Here is a 23,342-nt window from a genome sequence, read left to right as displayed (position 1 = left end):
TTAGCGAAGGAGCATTATAGATCCAAAGGCAAAAACCTGCCTCTCTATCTCTTTGTCTCTTTTCTCTCCTCCAGTTCTACCCAACCAATTCCCAGAGAGCACACACTGGACTACTCATAGTGACTTGCATTTCTTATAGCAACATCACTTCTCATAGTTCTTATCGTCCCATGAAAATTAGTGGTGTTTGGACAGTCGTAGCATGGCAAGGTGGGAATCCTGCTACCTACTGTCTCTCCCAGCTTTTAATCACAAAAAGATAGGAGAGAAAAAAGTGACAACTATTAACTAGAGGAATGCTTATAATAAGACACATACAGTGCCACTTTATAGAAACCACAACATACTACTTGGGTTAACATCAGACTCCCATATAAAGTTGAGCAGTTGTCATCTCTTGCCTTCCACATCCTCTCTACATCAGAGTTTGCTACGCATTCTGGATTGATGAAGCCAACATAATTATATTTGAAATGTTTGGAGACATAGAAATGAGTATTTAGCTACAATCCTGGATTTTCCTGAGACCTAGACGCTCGATGAGAAAAACTTGAATCCTATGCCACTCGATGAAGCTAAAGCCTTACACAGACATGTCTGAATGAATAGGAGAGACATGCAAGGCCAGGGTGGAAAACAACACAAGGTGCCAAGATAAAATTATCACAAGTGGTAAATGAGTTCAGGAAGACAGGACTTCACGAGAGGGCCTGGACAATGGGAAGAACTACATAGCTAATGTTAGATATGAGGCTGCAAGTAAATGTATCCCCCATTTTTGCTATTACCTATGCCAGCTGTGAGGGAAAATTAAGGGGGTTATGAAACTAGGGGCTTCAGCTCCTTTGCTGGGGGATCCCCTTAATGAACGGAGTGGTGAGCAGCTGAGTTCTATAAAAGGATGTGATGAGGAAACTTCTAAAGAAGCTCTAGCACTATACAAGCACATCAGGTCTGACCCTGCAGAGACCCAAGGCATTGTGTCCAGTCCTTCCAGTAAATCCCTTACAAACCAAAGTTTTACAGCAATTGGCAATTATCTTCAGGCCAACCATGGCTTCCTGGCCCATACGTTTCTGATTTTCAACTTGCTCTTTAACTTTGGCCCCTGTTGGTTTTATGAGCACAGCTACGCATTTAGGATGTTTGCTAGATTTTACAAAGCATTTCTAGCTGTTTTACAATAGGAGAATTTTCAGATACCAATTTCAATATTCCTGGAAACTTAAGTGTCTTCATTTTTCATAGAATTCTTTCTAAAATAGATTTGTATAAAAATGCTATTTAAAACAATAAATTCACTGATTTGGGGCTGGGGTTTAGTTACTTTTATGTATTTTTTGCCTGATACTATTTGTTCTCTGAGAACACTAGCAGACGCCTTCTAAACTTTGGAACTTAAGGATGTTCTTCCCTTTACTTAGTAGTAACACATGGGCACCCCTTGCTTAATTAATTAATCGCTTTATCATTTTTATAGGTGTTGGAGAAGGAGTTACTTAACTGAGCAATCTCGTATTGTATTAAAGAATCCATCTCTCTCATTCTGTTCACCCACTGGTTCTCTCAGCCCATCTTTAAGAGAATAAAATGAAATGAACTGTGTGGTTATATTTGAAATTCTGTTCTTTCTACAAATACAATCTGAAGACACGTGGTACAAAGCAAGTCGTGCATTGAGAATATTGTAAACACGTGGAAGTAGAGTACAAAACTGCTGGTTGGATTATTATTAATATTAGTCTAGAATTGGGTCAATTTCCTGAATTCCTGTTGGATCTTGACAGAGTTTCTCCAGGCATGTAAACTATTCCCTTGGTGCAAATTAAACACTTTCAAAGCTACGTTCACTTTCTGAGGCTTCTGTGGAACGAGATTCATTAAATTGGACTTTCCCAGTAGACTGAAAAGACTGAGTGCAATTTCTTTAAGTGCTCTTTAAGTAAAGGAAAGATGATTTTTTTTAAAAGTGTATTGATTTGACAACCATTCTGACTCCATTTACAGAAATAATAAGCAGAGGGCCCTCTGTCTGAAGAACATCCCACTCCCGCTCCAGATTTCTAATTGGCAGTCATATAGCTCTAGAGAAGGCAAGGCTGGGTAAAGAATTTTAAGGAGCCTTCAGTGGCATGGAGCATGATGATGTTTGCCTATCTCTGGTCCTCTTTTCCTGTGTAAAACATCAACAATAGAGTGATGCCTGGACAGAACAGAGAGAAGTTGAAAATAGGGATGCAGAGAAGTTATGAGGAAGATAGCAAACTACATGGAAACCAGACTACTGTGGGCTTCCAAGTTGGTTGCAAACCCACCAATGAATAGGCAGGTCTAGCCAAAGCATTAAACCCAGGTAAGAAGAATTGTTAAAAAGCCTTCACCTAATTACTAATATATCTCTTTTGCACACACTGTTAAAGGAGAGAAAGGAAAGGGTTACACAAGATCTTGAAAAGAAGGCTAAGACAGTAACAAAGAGGGTGGTGAGCAGAGCTTCACGGTACCTGAAGAAAGGTGCTTAGAGGCCACTGGGTACTGAAATAGGACCAAGGACCTTTCAACATGAACATGGAAGTAAACTGATGGGAAAACAAGGGGATAATGTGAACATTGTTGAAGGGAGGCTTGAAAACAAATCTAAGGACTTTTAGGTCTGATGGTAATTACACATAAAAGCTACTGAAGTTCTGGCCTTGCACCCAACTTCTTTCAGCGTGTCCTCTGAAGCCTTGCAATGGGGAATGATCCAGGCAGCACCAGAAATTTAGAATAAGATTGGGACAAACTTTAGAAAGATTTGCTGCAAACTTTAGTAGAAATATAAACATGTTTAAAAAAAAAAAAAAAGACACTGAACGTTGTCACTGGATTGCTTTCTAAGCTAAAGCTACACCTCATAAATAAGTGGGTTTTAAAGAGTCAAGACAATGGTCAGAATCTAACCAATAAAAGCATCTTACAATGCTGGTATATCATCTACATTGACCCAGGAAGTCTACTTATAGGACTCTCTACTAAGGACACTTTTAAAAATGTAGCAAACACTTTATACACACATACTTATCAGAGTGTTATTTATAACTGTGAAACCCAAATGTCCAACCATAGATATATAGTTAAATAAATGGGATTTTTTTTGAAGATCTGAAAATGAGATTTACACATCCAGGCAATAACATGGAAAACTGTTGTTATATTTAAAGTACATGCTGTAATATATAGATATTTTTATTAGAATTGTGAAAAAAATCCTAAGCATAAAAAAATTAATGGAAAGTCACAAAAAAATCAGAATTCTAGCATTGAGGTGGAGAAGATGATGTCGACATCCTTCTCCTCTTCCTCTTCCTCCTCTGCTTTCTCATCTTCTATTTTATGATTTTCAAGTTTTATTTTAAAAGCTTGTATTATGTTTAAGTGATTTTGAAAAACAGTAGGGTAGAGGTCAAAGCCCACGTGAGGTTATTTATACAGGAAATAGAGACGCTCTAAGATGGTGGTTCTCAAAGATGGTAGGCATACATCAGAATTACCTAAAGTCCGTGATTCTGTATGTCTGGGGCAGGATCAGAAATTCTGCATTTCTCACATGTTCCCAGATGATACTGATACCGCTGATCTAGGAACCACCTTTTGAGAACCACTGATCTAGACAAATGATAACTTTCATTCCTCATGAATCTCAAGATTTTACCCACTTCTCCATTGACTTCACCAGAAGGCTGTATTCACATATTATGGTGTAGTGAAATTGACTCTGCAACCAATATGACTTAACATTTTGCCCTTGGCCTTTGTCCAAGGTCAAAGTAAATAGGACACTTTTCTTCTTCTTGGAAAAGGCAACTGAGGACATTATTTTATATGTTCCAAGTTGCCTTTTAAAAAGCTCATTTTGAAAAAGCTTTCACAAAACAAATAAGAAAGAATTTAATCTTACTTTGTTAATTCATACTAGACAATAGGAACTGATTTTTAACTATGCATTTATGTCTCTGCTTTATTCTTGAATTCAAGATGGTTTCCAAAAATATAGGACATGAGACAGAAAAAAGTTGCAAAAAAGTAGGTGAGAAAATCAGGCCAATTTATACCACCTAGATGGTATAGCCTTAGTATCCTTATCTTGAGAAGGTATGCATTTACCATTGTACTAGCTTCCCTCAGCTTGGTTTTCTGTGTTTCTTCTGTATTTAATTTCCTCTTACTCCTTCCCATTAGCTTTGTGGACTTTCTTGTAGATATACCTTTCTTTCTATCTCATCTCCCCAAACAGCTATGTCACAGTAGGAAGGTGCTTATATTCCTATTACTCCCATAATTAATCTTTGACTAAATATCAACAAATAAAAGGTTATGTTCAATAAGCAACACCACTGAAATTAGCATTTAAAAAACAAGAATATTTAGGTCAACTTTCTCAAATATAGTTTAAAATATTTGTTTGAACACCTCAACAAAGCCTTGAGAAACACAAGCTTTGGGAATATGAAAACCTCTCCAATTCAAGATCAAATATAAGTGTTATAGGCATTACAATGAACTTTGCTCAAGATCTCAAAATTACCCAGCTGAAAATGTTTGTTTTTCCTTTGTAAGCAGCATTCTATTCAACTTTTAGAAATGAGGATCCTGTCTTACAACGGAAAAGCCGCATATTGTCCTAGAGCTGGAACAAAATGTCCTTGACCTACTTATCCTCCACCAGAGCATTGCCTTTTGGTACCAGCTACTTAGCATATATTAAAGGAGCAGATTCCAATAATTTCACTTCAAGGCTTAAAAATCCAGAGATTTCCTTTTGTTCAGCATAAAGAAAAATGTCACTCCTATTTCCAATGTTAAACTTCAGTAAGCTTCTGCTTAACTAAGCTCTGGCAATACTAGTCTCCTGATGCATCAGGACACCATAAGAGCATGGAAGGGAAAAAAGCAACTTTAGAATAAGTAATTGAAGTAACTAAACAGATGAGAAAACGAGACTATTGTGAACCAAGAGCAAGGAGATCAGCAGCAAGTTTAGAAGACACTCAATGTACTGCAAATACCTGCTTGCTTCTTCCTGATTCGGGGAATACATGATTATAACTCAAATAACATACTAAAACTGCAATTGGCAAAGTCAGTGAAACAATAGAAGCCTATTTAAGGAAGAGCTTTTTATACTTTGCTTTTTAAACAGCAAACCATGTGATTGGCATTTGCTTACTTAGTAAGGCTTTTAGGGATAATGTTTTCAGGGTTGACACATTATCAATTCAAATTGGTAAATCAAGATACAGATGAAACTTGTCAGTGATATTGATATGGTTCAGAATTGTTTGGAATCGAAGTCAGCTCTGAATGAAGTGTTGATGGAAATTATTTTTAAGAAGTACTTATTAGGTTCCTCCTGGGTACAGAGTCTTGAATAAGACCCGGGAGAGACAGATAAATTATAAACATCTCCGAGAAATATTGTATACAAGGATAAACTGACAGAACTGCAACATGGAAAGAATTCAATGTGTTTGTATTCCATTTTTTAAGGAAAACGTTATGACGTAATTGGTTCAGAGTTTGCCCACTGGGGAATACTGTGCACTCACCGGGGGTCAGATGCTTCATATAAACATTACTTCATTTAGTTCTCACAACAGCCTGGAGAGGCGAAAACAATTGTGCCATTTACAAAGGAGGAAAAAATGAAGCTCAAAGTGTTTCAGCAATTGTCTCATAACAGCATTGTTTGTGGGAATCAGAACCAAGACTTGAAGCAGAACTGCCTAAAAAAACAGACGAGAAAAAAAATAAAAATAATAAAAAATAAAAAAAATAAAAAATAAATAAGTAAAAAATAAAAAAATGAAAAAACAGACGAGGTTGCCTACAGCAGCCTCCATGTTCTGGAGACACCCTCATCCAGATGCTCCGCAATTTCTCATTTCTAAATCAAAGAGCACGCTGTTCTTAGGAAAGACTTCAAATCTTCTTTTCCTGAAACATGAAATATACTAGGCACCTTTCAGACCAAGAGGCACTTTCAGTTTCTACAGGCACTTGAACTCCCTTCTTAGGGAGCCACGAATTGGAAATTAAAACCTATTCACACATTCCCAACAAACAAAAACAAAGAATTATGAAACAACATACTGGAGAGATACATAAAATCACTTAATCCCAAATATTTTAGTAAACTATTTCATGTGACCACACAGTACATAGAAAACCTGTTTTGGAGTATCATTCCTTATATCTAAGCAAGCTGAAGCTTGGTGCGATGGCGTGATCATATAATACATTTGTGTGCTTATTCAACACTCATTGTGTACTCACGTTGTATGAGTACTCACCCACTTATACCTTACACACCCAAATATTTTCTGAATCATTCCACTGGCCCCCAGCTATTGTGCACAATTGCATCCCGTGGGCAACAGTCCCACCTCACGTTAGCATCTCTACCTTTTTTAGACCTACTCATTTTTCAAGACTCAATTCAAGTGGTACTTCTTCCATGACGCCTTTTCTTTTATCCACACAGGCGTAATTTTTCCTTCCTCTGTTATTTTCAAAAGTACTTTGTTTATAGCTCTCTATGTAATGCAGTATATTTATTTATGAATAATTATTGACTCCACAAACATTTATTGAATGCCTTCTAAGTGTTACTCTAAGTCAATGCTAAATGCTTAGTCTACAAATATTAGAATTATGCAAAGACACCCCAGCTTGGGCTCACAGCCTGGTAGAAGATGCTCACTTTGGGTCTTATATAAAACTGAAAGCTCTTTGATATTTCAACTTATGTCTTGTTCATTCCTGAAAACATAAACCAACATAAAACATAAACCATGTATTGCATAAATCAACACAGTCTTTCCCTTAGCAGCTTTCCAAAATTAGATTAAAATAACATGCAATTCTTGAAGTGAAAAATAATCAATGTATACTTACATACAAGGAAAATACAGCATTTCTATCACTATCTTCTTATTTCAGAGTGCAATAAAATAAGATTTTTTTCTCTTTTCTGGAGTATCAAAGTAGGAACTAAGTAAATGGAGTTCCATGTTTACAAGCATACGCCAGGACTCATTAGACTCTTAAATGAACAGAGTCTGACATTAAATGGATTTTGAATGTATTATTGGTCAAATTAAATCCCAAGAAACATTAAATAAATTACATAATGAAATGTCTTAGGCAGCAGGCTCACATAGGGAATACCCACATACAGCAATCAACAGAAAGCACACAAATTGATGTCCATTTATTTCTTCCAGTGTTATAAATGGATTCTCTTTTATTTTCAAAGGAAAATGATGAGCTAGTGAAGCTTATTCCAAGGTTGATCTAAATTTTCTATGGGTGTATAAGTTGTTTCAATATCTTAGATAGCCTAAGTCACAGTATTTTAAAGTCCCAATATGGGTGATTCATTTTCTTTCACTTTTCCTATCCTTTTAAGTCCTTACTTCTTAGCGCCAACTTCTAGATCCAAATGACTTGCTATCTTTGGAATCTTCTTCCAGTAGTCACTTAAGAGAAGAGGGTATTGTGTATATTACAATTTCAAAAGAGTTCTGTTCCATCTACAAAACTTGGGGCAGTGTACAAGGTCTTGAAGAATGGATCTGTGTTCTACTTTTTTAAAAGGCTTTCCAGTGAAGCATAAATATCTTCCACAATTCAAGTTTGCTATGTCAATACTTTGTAGAACATCCAAATTTCACCTTTTATATCCTACTTACCCTGATAGTTCCCTAATAAAGAGTAAATTCAAATGATTCACTGAAGTTTGGTCAGTCTCCCACTGAAATTTGGGCAAAAATAAACCAAATGGTGCTTGTGGGCTAGAGTCCAATATAAGCTCTAACAAGTAAAATGTTAAAAAAATAATTTGAGATTTCTACAACCTGATAATCTTAGAGACTTTTCCTGAAATCTTTGAGGCAGAGCCAGAGTAAGAAGTGAAAAAGAAGGAAATGAAAACAGAAAAGTTGTGGAGCCAAATTAAAAATGAGCAGTGAGGTGTGATAAAGGAAACTATATGCCCAAAAGATGCCAGTAAGGAAATCCCCCTCTTAAAAGTGGAGTATTAGTCCTTTCTCAGGTTCTAATATTAGAACGAATGAGAAAATAAGTTTGTCTAGCTTTCTAAACTGCAATTGAAAGTAAGCGACAAGGAGTGGAAAGGGTGTAAGGCATTTGCTCCTGGTCAAACTGAAGATATTTTTCCAATATCCTGGGAACTCTCTACCAGTCATCGCAGAACAAAAGAATGTATTTGAAAGGTTCTAACCACACACCTCCTGATGAGTAGTTCAGAACTGGTTAAGTTCAGCACTTGTGTCAGTCAATACATCTCATCAAATGTCTTCATTATATCTACCTCTGGCTATATTCACTTTTTTTATTCCCAGATTCAGAAAAGTTGTAGGACTAATACAATAACCACCTGATTACCTTTCACCTATATTTCACCATTTCTCTATCTCAAGCTCTATATCTCTATCTCTATCTCTATCTCTATCACTATCTCAATCTCTCTCACTCTGACTTTTTTCCAGAACAATTTGAAAGTTACAAAAATCACTTCACCCCTAAATATTTCATCCTACATTCCCTAAGGATAAGAACATCATCTTACACAAATAAATTAACAATTCCATCTATTATCCAAACTAAAATTTCCCAAATTATTCCAAAAATGTATTTTATAACATTTTAAAATACAAGACTCAATGAATGTTGAAGCATCGCTTTTGATTTTTATGTCCTTTTAGACTTTTTAAATTTAGAAGTCTCATACTTTTGTACTTCTTGGTTTTGTTTATAAAGATACGGATTTTTTTTTTTTTGAGTACAAACAGTTATTTTGAAGAGCAGATCACATTTTGAATTTTCTGATTGCTTTTTTATGATTCAGGTTACATATATTTGGAAAGAGTAACAGAACTGCGACTGATGCTTTTTAGTATATCACATTAATAGCACAAGATATCAGATGGTCACACTCATAGTACTGCTGTTTGTTTGGTTAAGGTGTTGACTGCCAGATCTCTGTATTTATACAAGTACATTTCCCCTATAAAATCCAATGAGTAAATAATCTGTGGAGGTGAATCACTGAGTTTGACTGAATGTTATATTTATAACCACATTTCACCTCAAAGTTTTAGTATCCACAAAGGATCCTTGCCTAATCCAGTTACTACACTGAAGGTGGCCAATGGTGATCTAATTCTGTCAGTTCATCTACATTCACTAATTGACATCTTTCTGAAAATAAGTGCTTTCATTTATACTCCCCACCACACAGACACACACACACACACACAATCTCATAGTATCACTACCAACTCATAGAGATTTGTAACAGTGTGTTAAAACCCATTATCATAAATCTTTGAAGCTCAAATCATCCAATTTGTGGCCCATGGGAGCCCATTCAAGCTGTCTTCAATAGCATTTTGAAATGACCTTAATGTTTCTGATCACCTCTTTGCTTTCTTCCACAAGATAATCTAGGCTCACCAGGTGTTTATCCTGCCTCAGACCAGATTCAGCCATGTCAGCCATCTCTCAAGTCAGTTGCAGTTCATTTCGATGGGAAATGGAATTTAGACACAACTCTGGGAGCTAGATGTGCTCCTTAATAATGGGCTGTTAGTGCTTTGAGATCCTTTCAGAAGGCTGATTCCCCACCTCTCTCTCCTCTGTCTCTCTCACGCTGTGGTGTAATTTTCTTATATATTGATATGCCTCCACTGGGGTATTAACTTTTATTATTATTTCTTTTAAAGACTATTTTTAGAACAGTTTTAAGGTTACAAAAATAATTCTGTCTTCATACTCTGGAGTGGATGAGAGGAACAAATAAAATAATATATACCATGCCCTTTGAAAGATATAAACAGCTATAAAAACTTAGGACATTACAAAATATTATTACTCATAGAATTATGTATTAACATGATCCGATATTTTGGCTTTAGAAACATGTTCCAGAAATTTTCTTAGTTTGTCTCTATTACTAGATGTTTAAGTCCTTTGCTCTCAGTTAAAAAAACATCATTTGAGGATTTAACAGTATAATATGTTTGATCTTGCATGCTTCTTACAAGGTTAGAAATTCAAAGTTTGGGGAGAGCCCAGTAGCCTAAGGAATAATCTGGCATTGGTAGATTTGAAGAATAAAGGTTTTCCCTTTAATGCTGGCCTTCACTTCAATCAGCAAACTAAATTTCTCATTACATTTCTTATTCCCAATGAATTCCAATGTTGCAGGGTACTCTCCAAAAAGCATTTAATCATAGTGCAAGTCATAAAACAGGTTATTAGTAAGGGATTATTTCTCATAACAAAGAAGCTTGTTATAACCAAAACAATCGTTTACACTTACAAGAAAACTTCTTCTGCTTAAAATGAAGTTTGTTCCCATTTTTAATAGAGTTTGAGTAAGTGTGGGTAATCAGGATGTAAAACTGGATGAAATGACACCAAGCAAGTTTCAACATCAACCCACAACATTTTTAACTTTCTCAGTCTCAGATGCTGCTATAAACACACACACACACACACACACACACACACACACACACACAAACACACACACGAAAAGATCACAAATAAAGAGACCTGAAAGGGAAATACTAGAGTTGCGGAAGTGGAAGAGACCTTAGAGACATATAAGTAACTCGATCCACAAAAGATAAAATCGAGACTTAGCAGGAAACTATTTGGCCTAAGTTCATAGTGGAAGTCAATGGAAGAACAGAGCTAGAGCCCAGATGTCAGACCCCAAGTCCAATGCTGTTCTATTACTATATGAACCTGTCTGTAGAGCCAGGTGTATATGTTGGTTACCTGTTCAGGGATTACATTAAACAACGCAAGTGATGAACTGAATATAACCTTGTTGGTGCAGGAAAAAGCAAAAAAAAAAAAAAAAAAAAGCAAAGAACATGAAAATGAGAGGATGGAGATTTCTTCAAGATTCTTTTTCAGCAGAAACCATGCCCCTAACATTTGGTTCTTCAAGGCAGCATGATCCTGTGATTCCAGCTGATGTTCCAGACATGGAAAGGAATGTTCTCTAGATACTTCCATGTAAATAACCTAAGATTTACTGCTGCCACCAAGACTACCAGTCTCTGGGCACTCTGCTGCATTCAAGAGTGTCCTTATCCTATTGGGTTTATATGCTTGGACGGGTGTGAGGCCATGACCAGACCCTGGAATCATCAGCCTACGAATGACATGGTCTCTTGATGATGGCTTTTGTAGCAAACACAGTTGTTCTCGAGAAAACCTGGACATATTGAACTCTTAAGAAAGATCAGAAAGAACTGAGTCTCTCCTTCCTTTCAGGATTCGTAAGGGTCATGGTGCAGGAAAAAATAGAATGTTCTTATATAATAACAGAAAAATCTATAAAGAAAAATAAAAATTACACTTAAAGTACATATGTACAAAACAAAGAAGGTTTTTGCAAGGACACATACAAATGAAAACAATACATATTAAATGTGTTCAAAATGTTCTTGTGGTCAGAAAGGAAAATAGAATTAAGGATACAGGAAACAAACACAAAAATAAATAAACAAAATAAATATTTTAAAAGTATTTGTTATTTGGGGAAGTAGGAATGACAGTTAGTATTTCACTACAAGAAATGTCAATTCATCATACACTACATCACTTGACCTGATGACACAAAGCACTCAGATATCAAAGACTGCATTCAACCAGGAGAGAGCTGAGAGTGAAAGAAAACAAAAATATCAACTGAAACAAAAGGTTGGGCCACTTGGATTTAGCTTAATTCATAGGTATCATAGGTGCTTATAAAATGACCACTTTGATTTTCTTTTTACAATTGGCTACTCAGAATATTAGCATAATGATAACTGTATGTTCAGGGCAAGTGGAGAATGTGGCAGAGAAGGAAGAAAACCCAGGAAAATGAGGAGGTGTCTCAAATTAAGCCTAGGGTTTAACCCTGAAAAGAGTGTGGAAAGAACAGACTGAGGCAAGAGGAAGACAACCAACAGAGACCAGAGACTTCTGGCAACAGGGAGGTTTTTCTTTGTAGGATGAACTTATACATTTGGGAAATTCAGCAGAAAGTTTAATTTTTTAGGTGACTATTAAAAAAAAAGGGGGGGAAATAGTTACACCTCTCAAAATATATGGCCCTTAGAAGCTAAAGGAGACTTAACACAACTTTAAAGCATAATGCAACTTTCAGCGAAAGTTTTTATTTTATACCCTCCCACCCCACACACACACACACACACCAAAACACACACACACAGACACACACACACACACACACACACACACACACTCCATGAATAGCCTGTTTTCACAGTTTTCATTTCTGTTCATTCTATAAGGTATTAGCTCACTTTCCTTCCCTTTTCACCTCTGGCCTTGAGAGGGACTCTAAGTACTAATGTAGGAGGAGAGCAATACAAGGAAACCCTCAGTTTTCCATTTTCCCCTTAGATGTCACACCAGCTCACACAGCAACTCTCCATTCAAGAACCCTGGTGCAGAAACCAGAGAGTCATGGGCAGAGTCGTGATCCAGAAGGATTGGCTAAATTACACCATTCCTGGGACATAATGACAGCCAGCTTTGCAGCGTAACACTAGAAAAAAATCAAGCTAGCTCTAAGAGCCTTCCTGACACATGAAATAGAAGTCAAGAATAGTCCCTCTGTACCATGGCTTCGTGTTAAAATCACCTGGGGAGATTTTTAAAAGTACCCGTGCTTAGTCTCACCCCACACAAATTAAATCAGAATCTCTAAGGGTGGGGGCTGGCCTGGGTATTATTAAAACCCTTCAGGTAATTGTATTATGCACCCAAGGTGAGAACTAATGTTCTAGAAGATTCAAGGAACATATAATTAATACAGTCTAGTTGCTTATTAAAGATGGTTTTCTAACAAAAATATTTAATTTATGGCTAATCTAGGAGGCTAAAATGGAGAATTAACCCCAGACTTTTTCTTACTGCGTTTTTTGAGGTCACAACTTGGTGCTAATGTATAAAGTGACAGATTGCACAAGGCTGAGAAAAATGGAAAAGTAAGGCGTTCAGGGAGGTGGGTTGAAGTCAGCAAAAGGGAAGCACCCCCACTTCTGAGAGCAGGGACTGTGTCTTGTTCATCTTTGAATTCCCATCACCTCATATAGCGAGTGTCTGCACAGAGTGGGTTCAGTGTAACTACCACATGTGACTGAATTGTCAGGATAAACTCCTTTTTGTCTGGGTTTGTCTGATGGATCTAGATTCTAGAGGGTTTTCCTCCTGAAAACCAGCATTCCTTAAGTAAGCACCTCCAGACAGGCTGTATAGACCTGTGAGCATGTAGGACTGGCTAATAATTTGATGCCCCTTAAAGTGATATTCACTTTAAGTGCTGGCTGTTTAGAGAAGAAGACAAAGCCTCTGCTGGCAAAGGACGGAGAAGAGCTAGTGATGGTAATTTTGCTTTTTTCAGGTACCTGCACCAATCAGCTCTAGACCCAAATCTGCATATAGCATTTTGCAGAACAAAAGCCCTCCAGTTAACTAATCTACCCTGAGCACTCAAAGTAATTTTAGTGATCATCTATTGTAATTTAAACTTGTTGCTGAAGGTGTCACCCGAATCATCCTCCTACTTTGTTTTCCCTCAAAGGGACTATGGGAGATAAAATGTGATGCCTATTTTACCTTTCCCTGGTTCCCCACAGATTTGGGGAACCGAAATGTTATATATATTACATATATCCTGCATAGTTTGGTACCCTATGGTTGGCACATCTCTAAACCTACCTTATTTCCCCAATTAATTGTCAATACCATCACACTACCTCAGACCTTGCCTGGCTCCTATGGGAAATCCCAATCCCATTGCCAGGCCTCTATTCACCTTCAAATTTTCCACCCTGAGGTGTTACTCAGATTCCTCACTCTAACTCCACAACAATCCCTTGCAAATCCTATGTCTCTGTCACACTGACTACCCAGAATATTTGACTATCCAGAAATTGAGCCAACTGTTTGCCCACTGTGAACACTTTATCATGCTGGTGTTATCTTCCATCTCTGCTACAAAAATATAATCTAAAAGCTTTGCTGCAAATGCCATCATTTAATAAATATAAATTTTTAAATATAAATTAGGCACATATTCCTAAGATATTTTACTTAGTAAGATGCCAGCTTTGTCATCAAATTAGTTTGTCCTATATCATTCCTGTTTGGTTGTTAGGAGGTATATTTTAGCCTACTGATTTATCTTTCTCATAAAATAGTGATTTTGAAAGGAAGGGAAGGTGATAAGAGCATAGGATATAAAGCTGCAAAAAAGGTGGGTATTAATTATAATAAAAATTACAACCGCGTGAAAATACCATATTTTGCTGTGTATAATGAACACAAATTTGTGAGGAAAAAATAAGGATGCGCATTATACATGGGTAGTGCTAATTCCATATCTACATAAATGTTTTTAATTCTTTTATTTATGCTTATGAGTTAAAAGTGTAAGTCTAGAAATCAGTAACGATATCTGCATGCAAACTAATACCCTGGGATACGATAATTGGTTTTGTTGAACAAACTTGCAACAGTGAAGAGTTCTTGGCCTTCTATGATGCGTGAATATCGTAAATTTGTTACCAGTACATAAAGTTTCTTGTAACTTATATCTGTTCTTGTGTTTTGTAATTATTTGTTACATAAAATTTCTTGTACTATAAAACATAAATGCTAAAATTCCTTTATAATACAAAAAACAAGTACCTAAATGTAAACAAATAAAAATTTGAATTAAAAAATTAAAACAAAAGATTTTTTCCCTGAAAGATTGGGCCAAAAATGTGGGTGCGCATTACACACAGCAAAATACAATACTTATGCTATCCTGAGATCCAAAATATTCGATATTGTATGTGAATATCAAGTTGAAAAATGCAAGGAAAAATACTCTAACTTTCCAAACAAACTGCAGAATTCCATGCTGAAAGCAGAAATTGAGTAGATGAGAATTTGATGCCGTTATTTACTATGAGTTCAGAATCCTGCGATTTTTAAGAATTAAAATACTAGCTAATTCAAAGCTAGGTAATTCTGTTTGACATTTAGATTCTTGTTTACTATTCAGTTCCCTGTTTCATCACTCAAACGTAGCAAGTACTCTCCAAATGCACACTGGAGATGACTGCTCCCTTATCTCAACTATATGTCGCGAAGGGAAATGTCTTACCCCATAATAGCTAATTTCTTGTCTTCCTGTTTGGATTATGCATTGTCCACAGTGGATTTGAAATCAACCTTAAAATGCTGTAGTATTACAATCTCATTACCTGATATTTACTACTGATTTCCTTTCATCCAAAATATAATTTTATGTCCTTAATTTTTTAGCATAAGCAAACCACTTCTAATACCCACATCTACTTGTACACTGCGGAATTCATTACAACTCAGATTCAGTTGTTCCAATTCACCATAGCTCCTACTTAGGGCTGCCTCCAGAGAGGCAAATATTCTGTTTCTTCCTTGTAAATAGTAACCCCTGTTACCTGAAGGCTATATCTGATTTGTCTGGTTTTATGAAGATATGCAGCCTGTGGCACTATAGACTTCATTGATATATAGAAACTTTTACTTTGCTTTACACATTAAATTTCCTCAAAAACCACCTTTAGCCTTTTAAAACTTTTCACCACCCAGTAATGTTCATGGTTCTCATCCACATTTGTCAACAGTTTCTGACTTTCCACACATCTTCCACTCTATTTCCTATTCTTTATCACTGAGAATAAGTTTCAGAAAACAGAACTGGGCTGTTTCACCTATTTTATAAAATTGCAAAGGGTAGGATGAAAATTATGTCACTTTCTCTCCCTGAGCTGCCTTTTGCTCCATTCTACCTTACCTGATCTGGTCCTGAAGTAGTCGTTCATGGACTATGTTGAAAAGTCCTTTTACATTAAATTCGTAGTTGCTCACCAAGACTTGCTACTCCCTTCACTCTTCTCCTCTGCTTACCTAGGTCTACACATTTACTTGGTCCTGGGAATGAATAATCCAAATAGATGTATGTTAATACTACTTTACCATTTGGATATCTCTACATTGTAACATTCCATTCTATCAGGGATATAAAATAACAGATTAGATGCAGTTTTTAAGAATCCCCTCCTCAGGTGAATTACTATAAAACAGATGCTGTGTCCACTGATGTTTAAGACTTCATCCACATAAACCAGGAAGAGGAGAGCACAATGACATGAGATGCAGATTGGGGTTTTCACTCTGGGTATGTGTCTGCCTGTCTGTCTCTGTGTCAGTGTGGACACATCTAAGTGGAGCCAAGTGACCAAGTAGGTGGAGTTAGAACAAAGAAAATGTATCAATAGAGAATGTATCAATTAAGTATGGAGAGGAGAGGACTTCACAATTTAGCTCCACAGATATGTTCAATAAGTGTTGAATGAAGAAATCAACAAGATAAAGGAGAATTTCTTGATCATAGAATAAGAGGCCTTATCTCCACTGAGTAAGATTCTTGAAGGGGACAGAACAGTCTGATTTGTTGGTGTTTTGATGTCTGGTTTAAAGCAGGTCTTTCAATGGAAGGGCTTGAAAAGGATTGAGTAAAGATCTTGGTATAATAAACAACAAGTAAGGATTTTGAGGTGAGGCATTCAAAGAGTGTGAGGGAGTAAATAGTCCACTGATACTTTTTATTGAAGAGTTAATGAGACTTTCAGGAAATTTCTGGAATGAATAATAAATTTATTTGCAACTTTTATATTCCTGGACAAGAGTCTTCTGGAATAGTAAAATCATATTGATGTAGACCGTAATAATACTAGACCCTACATATACAGTGTCTGTAATCCAGCAAATCATTTACCCTCTCCATGTCTTGTTTTTCCCATCTGTAAAATGGGAATGCTATTTACCTTGCAGTTTGTTTGTGAAAACTAAATAAGATATATTTGTTAAGTTCTGGCAAAGTACCTGACATAAAAAAAAGTATTCAACAAATACTAATTTTCCTTCCTTCTTTTCTAATTTCTGGACTCTGGCTCCAAAAATTCAACCAGCTTTTATTTATTTATACTCTTTTTTGATAACTGGAAGTTTGTACCCTTTGATGACCTTGACCCATATCCTCCACCTACACTCCTAGCAACCATTATTCTACTCTATTTTTACAAGTTCATTTTTTTTAGATGTTATATATATGTGAGATCATGTGGTATCTGTCTTTATCTGTGTGACTTATTTCACTCAGCATAATGCCCTCAAGTTTTATCCAAGCTGTTGCCAATGGAAGGATCTATTTCTATTTTATGGCTGAATAATATTCCATTGTACATATATAATACCTTTTCTTTATCAATTCACCTGTTGATGGACACTTAGGTTGTTTCCATGACTTGACTGTTGTGAATAATGCTGCAGTGAATATGCGGGTGTTCACAACCATCTTAAAAATAGTAATCTCATTTCCTTCAAACAAATGAGGTCTGACATTTAAGTTTGCGAACTTGTTGTAACTATGTTGCTAACTTTTTTGATATTAGAGGGATTATTCATTAGGCATTTGTACCAACTGGACAAACAGCTAACCATGTTTATGATTTGAAGTGCTGAAACAGCTGTGTGAAGAAGTTAGATGACCTGAACTTTTCGCCAACAATTCATGGCTCTTGCATCACGACAATGCACCAGCTCACAAGCACTGTCTGTGAGGGAGTTTTTAGCCAGTAAACAAATAACTGTATTGGAACACCCTCCCTACTCACCTGATCTGGCCCCCAATGACTTCTTTCTTTACCCAAAGATAAAGGAAACATTGAAAGGAAGACATTTCGATGACATTCAGGACATCAGGGGTAATATGACGACAGCTCTGATGGCCATTGCAGAAAAAGAGTTCCAAAATTGCTTTGAAGGGTGGACTAGGCACTGGCATCGGTGCATAGCTTCCCAAGCGGAGTACTTCGAAGGTGACCATAGTGATATTCAGCAATGAGGTATGTAGCACTTTGTCTAAGATTAGTTCACTAACTTAATAGTCAGAACTTGTATACCCAGAAGTGGAATTGCTTGATCATATGGCAGAACCTCCATACTGTTTTCCACAGTGGCTACACCAATTTATATTCTCACCAACAGTGTACAGAGATTTCCTTTATACCCTTTTGGTTCAGCCAGCTTTTAAATCTAACCTAAGAGTTCCCCCTCTCTATTTCCCTGCACCCCAAAGCTTCTGTAAATAATGACACAATCCTCCTAACTGCTCTTTTACTGAATGTTATGGGAAAATAAGTACATGAGATCTTTTTGTTTTAAACTTTTAGTTCTAATCACTTTGGAGGAAATAGATGTGAGAAAGTCATACATGTTCCAGATAATTCAGGAAATTCGTGTCATAGTCATTCCCAGATGTATTGAAACACTGAAGCCAGGCCTTTCTTTTATTTAGCCTGGCCAACTCATTTTTTTTTCAAAGTGTCCCAAGGAGGTATTAGTCACATTTTTTTAAAGTGACTGATTATAGCTTAATGCGTTACCAATAGCAGGGGAATACTCATACCAACTGAGAGATTGAAATACAAATGAACAAGGGCCAGACCATAAGTGACAACAGAAATCTGACCCACAATCTTGGCAGCCAGCAGTCCAGGAAGCCAAATCACAACTTCTGCTACAATCGTTGGCCCAAAAAGGTCAGGACTCGGTCAATGACTGCCAGATAACCTAATTTTTGCCTTCCCCCCCAAATAGAAACCCATCAAAGAAGGCCAAATGTATCCCTAAACCAATCATATGCATGCTGTGATTCTAACTAGCACACCTCTTATACTAACAGTCTCTAGTCAGAAGTAACCCAAAGTCTTCACCCTCCCTTTTACTTACTGGTATGTAATGCTTTCCTATTCCCCAGCTTGTCTTTGAGTTTCTGCCAAACACAAGTGACTCCCTTGCTGTAGCAGGCTCTGAATAAGTAGTCTCTGCTTGTTCTCATTTAGGGGGCGAGGGGGGTCTTCATTTATTTATAAACAATGAGCGTTCTGCAAAATCCAGAGTCTTCAGTCACTTCCAGAGAGCCATTTACTTAACAGATCACTCAAGTTGGGCCCCTAGTTTCCTCTTGTTCTTCCAGCTTTCATTGACTTGACTGCACTCTGCAGGAACAAACCACATTTCTCCCCCATTGGATCACACCAGAACTTAGTGATTACCATGCAAGGCTTTCTTCATCATGCCAATCAACAAAATTCATGTGCCACTGATGGACCTACTTGAGTTAAAAAAATGTATCTCCGAAGAGTAGACCTGGGGTACCAAAGCGCAGGAAGATGGCAAAGAAATTTAATTAATGAAACAGAATAACCCATTCCCTGCTTACTGAAAGTCAGGCTAAGGTTTGTGACAACATTGCTGACTTACGTCCCCTTTTTAATTGACCAGAAGAATACCCAAGTGCCTTCTTAGGTTTGAATAGACTTTGTGTGTGTGTGTGTGAGATTTAATTCTCAAAGACATCCTGTGATATTAATGGTCAGCAAACCAATGTTCAGATATTTGAGCATGTTCACAGCCAACTGAAAATTATCTGGATGACTACTGAACACAAAAACTAGGGATTCAAGTCCAGATTCTCTGATTCTAAGTCTGATGTTCCTTGTGTCACACCCTAACAAAGTACATAGTGTGTTTTCAAAAAACAGGCTCACGTGAAAAAAATCCATGTCAAGTTTATAGAAATGTGGACATATTAAGTTGAATCGACATATGAAGTTAATTAGTTCTTCCATAGTACTAGATAGAGCAAGGGATCTGTATGATGTTTTACTGCTTTCACGAGTTTTACCACATTGTTCTACAATCATCAGGTACCCTTCAGTGTCTCCTTGATGTTAGACACTATGACATTTTTGTGTTTGTGTCTCAAATATTAACAGTTTGTAACACATCACAAATACACCATAAACGTTTGTTGAATAAATGTAGAAATTTTGTGAGGACGTCAAGAGATTTGAGACCAAGAGTTATACGTGCACGAACTAGCAATGGAAATTGGTCAGATCAGTTAACCTACCTGAGACTTGTACTAGATTGCTCTACCTCAACCGTTTTTTCATTATTATTCCCCTAAGGAGTCTTTTTAGACATTTTTTTTTTAAATAGTCACTCTCCGATGAAATTTTACCACGTGTATGCTGTATATTCTTTCATCTAATACATGTATATCTGTGTTTTATGCATAATAAGATTAAGGTTTTTTAACCGTCCAAGAACCAACATTGCCCTCATTGAAAATGCATTCGCTACATGGTTGATGTTATACCAGCTACAAAATACTGTAATTATTTGATTTCCTAAGTTTTACAAATTATTACCAATGATGTTTTAGTCTTCAGGGAAATAGAAAGCTGTGTGAAGTCCATAGAGGTGATTGACAGTGAAAATTATTATAAACAATCAGGGCCAAGATGAAACTTATTCTGCCCCTATCTAATCAGGCTCTATCCGTTATAAACCTGGACATTGCCTTTTGACCAGGGATCAGGGTACAAGTCGGAATCTTCTCGTAATACTGCATTGTACCATGTATCTCCCGGAGGCCCACGTGCCAGCAGGCCCCACTCAGAAAGGATGTACATTAAAATAGAAGCTTCAAGTCACGAATCATGTCCTGGAGTGAGTAAGCCGAAATCTTTAAAAGTGCACTCCTCAGCAGGGACTCTCACATCACGTCTTTAATCTGAACGTTCTGATTTTTTCCTAAGTATTAATATACGTCTCAGGTAGTCTCCTGGCTTAAAATCACGGAACAAGCATCTTCAACTTAATAATTTCTGCCTGGATTTATACTGCATTACAATTGAATTAATGTGTCCCCTTCAACACAACATGCTACTCTGAAGTCATACAGGCTTATGGTTATGCAAGAATTCTCTAGGATTCTCCCTCCCGCCCTCTCTCCCTCCCTCTCTCCCTCCCTCTCTCAGAATTCTCCAGTATGATTGATAGACAAATGAAGTCTACTGTAAATCCAAGCTTTATCATACTAGGTCATGATGAAACAACAGGATGATACTGACTTCAAAAATATTGCCATGGTAACCAGCAAAATTTGGATTTGAATGCAGTGAGAGAAAATGACTGTCTCTCAACAAACAAAAGAAAAAAATAACAGTCAAGCATATAGATTGATTTTGCCTAAGTAACTTGATTAACAAAGCTCTCTCTGTAAGGAGTATCACCCAGTTCTAAAATAGTCCTTCATTTCCTTGGCATTGAAATGAATAAACAGTGGGACAAAGAAAACCAGCGATGACTGGGTAATAAGCTAATAAGTACTCTGGTTATAAAATTTGTATGTGGTGCTGTGTTGCCAGTGACTGTGCTTTGAATGAATAGATTTCAGTAGGGGGTTAATATTAAAGAGTGTACTAAAAACAGAAATGTCAAAACTCAAATTTAGTCCATCCATCTCTGTTAAATCTAGTTCACAAAGGTTATAGGTCTCTGCTAAACATAATTTCAAAGCCTAACCTCCTCTCACCAGACTTCCCCAAATATGCCCAAACTAATTCCCAGAAGTTTCCTTCAGATAATCACCTTTTCTCTCAATCAGATGGCTTTCCACATAGCTCATCTTTTTTTTTTTTAAGGGTTCAGATTTTGAGATTTGGTTGTACAAATCATCAGAATACGCTTTCCATTAAATGATATATGTGCTGTTGCATATTTAATGATATTGTTTTGAAGTTGGAACCACCCTGTTTGAAAGCAGCAGTTTCCATAGGAACAGGTTTTCCGACTAGATCTTACAAGAAGTATATCATAAATAATCGGCAATGCCCTCAGGGAGTTGTTAAACACCCAAAGAAAGGCAAGAAAGAAAATGAAGAGAGATGCCAGAGGACAGCCACACAGTGACATTTCACAGGGGAAAGGCAAATGCTATCTAAATCCCCTAGATTCCGATTAAGGTAATAAATTAAACTTTCAGATTCCAAATCAATAACTGAAATGCAGTGCTGAGTTAATTCTAGTGCTGTTAAAAGAAAAGTGGTCATAAATAAATGACCAGAATTACATTCAGTATTAATAACTCTACTATCCAGGACTGAATTAATGGCACTCAGCTCCCTATTACATAAATGTAATAACATAACTCAAAAAAAAAACATATATTATTGTACAAAGAGTCGTTCTTAAACGCAAAGATTTCTTTTCAGGAAGATCGGCTTTACCATAAGAAACTGGGCCACTGGGAGGCAGAAAGCAGTCCCTTGATGTGATGGAGAAGTGAAGGGAACTGGGACGTAAGCCCTTTGCTCTCAGCTCTCTCCTTTTTCACAGAAGGTGTCAATTTTTAATCTTATCTCTACCTCTCATTTTCTCTGCAAGCCCTCTCCTCACACTTTAATCTCTAGCACTAGGTTTAGTTACATCCCTGCTGATTTTGCATAGGGAAGTTGTCACCTGAGATTTAAATCTAGTTGAAGAGGAACAGCAAGAAAAAATCTGGTCTGTCTGTGGGAGTCCTGTGAAATAAAAAAATGTATATTGGAGACCAGGAGCTCTATGGAAGGGGGAAAGCTATTCTCAGACAAATTTATTTAGGAGAAGGCCCTATGAGGACTCCTTTACATGGACCAGGCCCTACCTTTAGTTGAAAACTGGAAAACAAATCAGACCCAGAGTTTCTTCTTTTTCAGGTTGTGATTGGTGCCAGAGGCTCTCCGAGGGCAGGGTACTCACTAGATGAAAAACTGGGGCAGCAACACATAAAGCCTCTTTCCTTAATTCCCCTATCATAGCTGCTGCCACAGACTGACTTTTTCTCAGACATACCTATACTGGTATACCAACAAGAAAAAGTGTTCAAGAGCATGCAGACCACATATTTATCGGCAAGTTTCCAAAGTTCCTAATGGTAAAAATATCCTCCGGTCCCAAAGGTGTTAGAAGGTACTTGTCCTCACTTGCCTTTTCCGCTGCCTTCCCATGGTGGGTATGGTTTACACAAAATGCCAAGGTGTGACACTCTGAGTTTCAATTCAGGGGGTGTTCTTACTACACTGCATAGAAAGGATCATCAATGATTTGGGCAGAAATTAAGACAACTGTGTTTTTTTTTTTTTTTTTCACTTTAAAGCTGGAGAAAGGGCAGGCAAAAATAGCCCTTTGAAAATAAGTTACATTGATTGAATTGTAAAGAGAAAGAAGGAAAAAGGAGGAGGAAGAGGAGGTGGAGAAAAAAATGTGGCAAAATTTTTGGAAAGTGTTTTATAGAAAGACAGAACTGCCTTAATTTT

This window comes from Rhinolophus ferrumequinum, chromosome 13 (genome assembly GCF_004115265.2).
Source record: "Rhinolophus ferrumequinum isolate MPI-CBG mRhiFer1 chromosome 13, mRhiFer1_v1.p, whole genome shotgun sequence".
NCBI classification, from domain to species: domain Eukaryota; kingdom Metazoa; phylum Chordata; class Mammalia; order Chiroptera; family Rhinolophidae; genus Rhinolophus; species Rhinolophus ferrumequinum.
The sequence above is the reverse complement of the archived record's forward strand: the minus strand, read 5'-3'. Positions refer to the sequence as shown.